The following is a 6781-nucleotide window of genomic DNA, read 5'->3' on the forward strand; positions in this document are numbered from 1 at the left end:
AAAAATCCTTGAAGCCTAAATAAAACCCCAGGTCCTAAAATTCACTAAAATTCTAAAAAACTAAAAAAACTACTTATAATATACTAGAAGTTTAAAACACACACACACACACTCTCCAAAACATTCTTCGAAACACACTTCAAAGCCTTTAAAAAACAAATACAAAAACAAAATACACCCCCAAAATATTAATTCCAAAAAAAAAGCAAAAGAGGCTAAAAATAACTCTGAAATTCTTTTTTCTTTTTCTGTTTGTCTCTTTCTTGCTTGCTTTCTTTTCCTGCTTGCCTGCCTGACTGCCTGCTTCCTTCCTTCCTTCCTTCCTTCCTTCCTTCCTTCCTTCCTTCCTCCCTCCCTCCCTCCCTCCCTCCCTCCCTTCCTCCCTTCCTCTCTCTCTCTCTCTTTCTTTCTTTTTGGAATTTTGGAGAATGGCTTTCGCTGTCTTTCTCTGGCCATTATGTGTGTCACTCCATAGACCAAATTAGCCTCCATCTTAAAAATCCCTTACTTGTTCATCCCTATGTCTAGGTTTTATAGGCAATGGCCCTCATTTCCTGGCAACACTAAAACCAATAAACACCAAAATTAAATCTCACAAACTTTAAATAATTATTCAAGAACACACACATACAGACACACACACAATATCACAATGTGCATTAAAATACAAAAAAAAATTAATTAAAAATAAATTTCTGAAGAGTAAATAAAACCCTAAAAATTTGAAACACAGTAAAATTGGTTAATTTACTAGAAAAAAAAATACACTAGACAACTGAAAAAAAAAACTCTCAAAAGCACTCTTCTAAAAATACAGGAATCCAAATGAACTTAAAACTCTCTCCTTTGTTTGTTTGTTTGTTTCTTTCTTTCTTTCTTGCTTGCTTGCTTCCTTTCTTCCTTTCTTCCTTTCTTTCTTTCTTTTCTTCCCTCATTCCTTACCTCCTTCCTTCCTTCCTTCCTTCCTTCCTTCCTTCCTTCCTTCCTTCCTTCCTTCCTTCCTTCCTTCCTTCCTTCCTTCCTTCCTTCCTTCCTTCCTTCCTTCCTATATTCCTTCCTATATTCCTTCCTTTAAATTTTCTTTCTCTGTCTTCCTTCCTTTCTTCCTTCTTTCCTTTCTTTCTTTCTTTCTTTCTTTCTTTCTTTCTTTCTTTCTTTCTTTCTTTCTACCTTCCTTCTTTCCTTCATTCCATTTTTCCTTCCATTTCCTTCCCTCTTTTTATCTATCTATCTATCTATCTATCTATCTATCTATCTATCTATCTGTCTGTCTGTCTGTCTGTCTGTCTGTCTGTCTGTCTGTCTGTCTTTCTTTCTTTCTTTCTTTCTTAATTTATTACTTCCTTCCTTTCTTCCTACCTTATTTCTTTCCTTCCTTCTTTCCTTCCTTTTCCTTCTATCTATCTATCTATCTATCTATCTATCTATCTATCTATCTATCTATCTATCTATCTATCATCTATCTATCTATCTATCTATCTATCTATCTATCTATCTATCTGCATATCTATCTATCTATCTTTCTTTCTTTCTTTCTTTCTTTCTTTCTTTCTTTCTTTCTTAATTTATTACTTCCTTCCTTTCTTCCTACCTTATTTCTTTCCTTCCTTCTTTCCTTCCTTTTCCATCTATCTATCTATCTATCTATCTATCTATCTATCTATCTATCTATCTATCATATATCTATCTATCTATCTATCTATCTATCTATCTATCTATCTATCTATCATCTATCTATCTATCTATCTATCTATCTATCTATCTATCTGCATATCTATCTATCTTTCTTTCTTTCTTTCTTTCTTTCTTTCTTTCTTTCTTTCTTTCTTTCTTAATTTATTACTTCCTTCCTTTCTTCCTACCTTATTTCTTTCCTTCCTTCTTTCCTTCCTTTTCCATCTATCTATCTATCTATCTATCTATCTATCTATCTATCTATCTATCTATCTATCTATCTATCTATCTATCATCTATCTATCTATCTATCTATCATCTATCTATCTATCTATCTATCTATCTATCTATCTATCATCTATCTATCTATCTATCTATCTATCTATCTATCTATCTATCTATCTATCTATCATCTATCTACATATCTATCTATCTATGTTTCTTTCTTTCTTTCTTTCTTTCTTTCTTTCTTTCTTTCTTTCTTTCTTTCTTTCTTCTTTCTTTCCTTCTTTTCTTATTTTATTTTATTTCATTTGTTTTTTGAATTATTCATGACTTAGTTTTACTGTGTATCCCTACCTGTCCTGGAGCTCCCTCATTGGATCAGGCTGGCCTCAAACTCACAAATCTACTACCTCTGCCTCCCAAGTGCTGAGATTGAAGGCACGGTCCACAATTTTTTAGCAACGGTAAAATAATTAAATACCAAATATAAATCCTTAAAATTAAAACAAACAAACAAACAAAAAACCAACAAAACAAAAACCTAAGAAATAAAGTAAAATGCAAAAAAATAAAAAATAAAATTAAGTCTAAATTAAACACCAAAACTCTAAAACTCACTATAATTCTTAAAAACCAAGAAAAAAAACAAAAAAACAAAAAACAAAAAAACAACAACAAAACAACCTACACTAGAAGTCTGAAAACCAAATAAATCTAAAACTTCTTCTAAAAACCCTACAAACCTTTAAAATAAAAAAAAATTTAAAATTATATAGATATATATCAACCCCAAAATATCCCTTAAGCTACTTTTGGTTTGATTTATTTTTTATTTTTTGGAAACTGTGTTTCTCTGTATAGCCCTAGCTTTAAGGGAACTCACTCTGTAGACCAGGCTTGCCTAGAACTTACAAATCCACCTGCCTCTGCTCCCAAGGGCTGGGAATTAAGGCATGAACCACCCTTGACTGGCAAAGCTAAAACACTTTACCTCCAAAATAAAAAGTTAATTTTTTTTCAAAAATACAATTAATAATAATAATAATAATAATAATAATAATAATAATAATAATAATAATAATAAATAAACAAATGAAGGAAAACTCTAAACGAAAACCCTTCAGCCAAAAAACAAACAAACAAAATACCCGACATCCTAGGAGACAAAAAAAAAAGCAACAATAAAAAAAACCAATAAAATTCTACAATAGTCTTCCAAAAACCCTATTAACCTTTTAAAAGACCCTAAATTTCTACAAAAATACACAGAGACATAAATTTCACTAAATCTGTTTTCTTTCTTTCTCTCTTTCTTTCTTTCTTTCTTTCTTTCTTTCTTTCTTTCTTTCTTTCTATCTGTCTGTCTGTCTTTTTCTGTCTGTCTTTCTTTCTCTCTTTCTTTCTTACTTCTTTCCTTTGTTTTTTTATTTTTCTTTCTTTTTTTTTTTTCTTCTTTTTTTTCAAGTTTTTTGGAGACTGAGTTTCTCTGTGTACTTCTGGCTGTCCTCGAACTCACCCAGTAGACCATGCTGCCTTCGACCTTAACACACTACAACACATATACACACAAAAACTCAAAAAAATACTAAAACCCTAAAGAAAAACCTTAAGCCAAAAACTGACAAACTTACAAAAACACTCTAAAATCTTTTTTAAAAGCACTAAACATACACTAAAACACAGAAAACCAAAATAATGTATAAAACAATCTTCAAAAAATCCTGAAAATGCTTTAAAAAACCCTAAATTTCTTTAAAAAAAAATTACACAGGAATCCCAAAATATGCATAAAGTAATTTGCTTCCTTCTTTCTTTCCTTCCTTCCTTCCTTTTGTTCTTCCTTCCTTCCTTCCTTCCTTCCTTCCTTCCTTCCTTCCTTCCTTCCTTCCTTCGTTCCTTTCTTTCTTTCTTTCTTTCCTACTTTGTTTTTTTCTTTTTTTTTTTTTTTTTTTTTTGAGATTTTGGAGACTAGGTTTCTCTGTGGATCCCTAGGTAAACTAGAACTGCCCCAGTAAACCATGCTGGCCTTGAACTAAGAAATCCAGTACTTCTTCCTCTCAAGTTCTGTGATTTAAGGCATGGGCCACCACTGCCTGGCAACCCTAAAACACTTAAATCCAACAATAAAAGCTTACAATTAAAAAAAAATCAAAAACTATAAAATCAAAACAAAAATTCCTAAAAGTAAAAGATAGAACACTAACAAAAATTGAAAGAAAACCCAAAACCCTAAAACACCCTAAAAAACTTACAAATAAATCATAAAAACATTAACAATTCACTAAAATACGAAAAAACAAAACAAAAAAATAACTCTCTAAGATACTCTTAAAAAAAATCTACAAAACCCTTTACAAAAAACACTAAAATTCTAAAAAACAAAAAAAAAACAAATAACAAAAAAAGGTGTAAATGTCCATTAATTATTTTTCTCTTTTCTTTCTTTCTTCTTTCTTTCTTTCTTTATTTCTTTCTTTCTTTCTTTCTTTCTCTCTCTCTTTCTTTCTTTCTTTCTTTCTTTCTTTCTTAATTTCTTTCTTTCTTTCTTCTATTTGTTTATCTATCTATCTATCTATCTATCTGTCTGTCTGTCTGTCTGTCTGTCTGTCTATCTATCTATCTATCTATCTATCTATCTATTTTTTGAGCTTATCAGGACTAGATTTCTCTGTGTATCCTTCTGTCTCTCTTTTTCTTTCTTTCTTTCTTTCTTCTTTCCTTCTTTATTAATATCTTTCTTTTTTTTCTTTAATTTTTTTTTTTTTAATTTTTGGTGAATGGGTTTCTCTGTGTACTTCTGGCTGTCCTGGAATTCACTCTGTAGACCTTGCTGCATTCAACCTCAACAAACTCCAACACACATACACACACGTACACACACACACACACACACACACAACACTAAAAAAAATACTAAAACCCTAAAGAAAATCCCTAAAGTCCCTCTCCAAAAAACCCTTCTAAAACGTTTAAAAAAAAAAAATAAAGAACTAAAACTAAAACCGTAAAAAACAAAAAAGTCCTCTAAAAAAATCTTTAAAAAATCCCGAAAAACCTTAAAAAACCTTAAATTGCTTAATAAATAAGACAAAAACAAAAACCAAAACAAAACACACAGAAAGCCCAAAAATAGGCATAAAGTAATAATTTGCTCCCTTCCTTCCTTCCTTCCTTCCTTCCTTCCTTCCTTTTTTTTTTCCTTTTTTTTTCCTTTGTCGTGACTGTTTTTTGTGTGTGTGTGTGTGTGTGTGTGTGTGTGTATCCCTATCATTCCTGGAGCTTTCTGTGTAGACCATGCTGTCTTCTAACTCAAAAAATCCTGCCTCCTAATTGTTGGGATTATAGGCATGGGCTACCACTGCCTGGCAACCCTAGAAAAATTAAAACCCAAATATAAATCCCTAAATTTTTAAAAAAATAATCAAGGAGAACAACAACAACAAACCCTGACAAATACTGTAAAATGCTTAATAAAAAAGAAAAAAGAAAGAAAGAAAAAAAAAGAGAGAGAAAAAGAAAGGCTAAATTAAATCCCAAAACTATACAATATACGAAATTCATTAAAAAAACAAGAAAAACACTAAAAATACCCTAAAAGCCTGAAAACCAAAAAAAAAAACTCTTAAAACACTCTTTTAAAAATTGTACAAACCCTAAAAAAAAAAAAAAAAAAACACTTAGAAATATAAACAGAAAAAAAAAAAATACACACTAAGCCAAAATGTCCATAATAGTTTGTTTGTTTGTTTGTTTGTTTGTTTGTTTCTTTCTTTCTTTCTTTTTTAATTTTTTCCTTCTTTCCTTCCTGCCTTCCTTCCTTTCTTTATTTTTATTTTTTATATTTATTTTTATATTTATATTTATATTTTTTTATTTTTATATTTTAAGTTTTTGGAGACTGGTTTTCTCTGTGTATCTCTGGATGTCCTGGAGCTCCCTCTTTGAACCAGGCTGCCATGTACTAAGAATTCCACTACTTCTGCCTCCCAGTTGATGAGAATCTAGGCAAGGGCCACCACTTTGAGCCAAAACATGTCTTAAAATCCAAAAATATAACCTTATATTAAAAAAATAATAATACTCAAAAACATTAAAAATAAAAAAAGACAAAAATCAAAACAAAACTAACAAAATAAAGGCAAAAAAAAAAAAAAACCCTAAAAGAAAAAAACCTGTAGGGCCTTAAAAACAAAAAACAAAAAACAAAAAAAACTAAAACACTCTAAAATATTAAAAAAAGAAAAAAGAAAAACAAACAAAAAAATACACTAGAATCCTGAAAGACATGAAACAAAACAAAAACAAAAACAAAAAACATCAAAACTCTAAAACAATCTTCCAAATAACCTTAAGAAAAACACTAACATTCTAAAAAAGAAAAAAAAAGAAAAAAATACACAAGAACCCCAAAAAGACTCTAAAAAAAATTTTTTTTTTGAGCTTTCTGTTTTTGAGTTTTGGGAGACTGTGTTTAGCTATGTACCTCTGGCTGTCTGGGAGCTCCCTTTGTATACTATGCTGGCCTCGAACTCAAAAGTCCACCTACATCTGCCTCCTAATTGGTGGGATTTAAAGCATGTGCCACCACTGTCTGGCAACTGTAAAACAATCCGCAAATATAAAACCCTAAAAAAAAAAAAAAAAAATCCAGGACAACAACAACGACAACAAAATACCCCTAAGAAATAGAGTAAAATGCTAAACAATAAATAAATTAAATAAAGCCTAAATTAAACCCCCAAACCCTAAAATACATTAAAATCCTTTAAAAACGAGGAAAACCACTAAAAATATTCTAAAAGCCTGACAACCAAAAAAACTCTAAAACACTCTTCTAGAAATCCTTCAAACCTTAAATAAAATCCCTAAATTTTAAAAATTC

Source organism: Mus caroli, unplaced genomic scaffold (assembly GCF_978045245.1).
Source record: "Mus caroli unplaced genomic scaffold, Mus_caroli_1 scaffold_49, whole genome shotgun sequence".
NCBI lineage: Eukaryota > Metazoa > Chordata > Mammalia > Rodentia > Muridae > Mus > Mus caroli.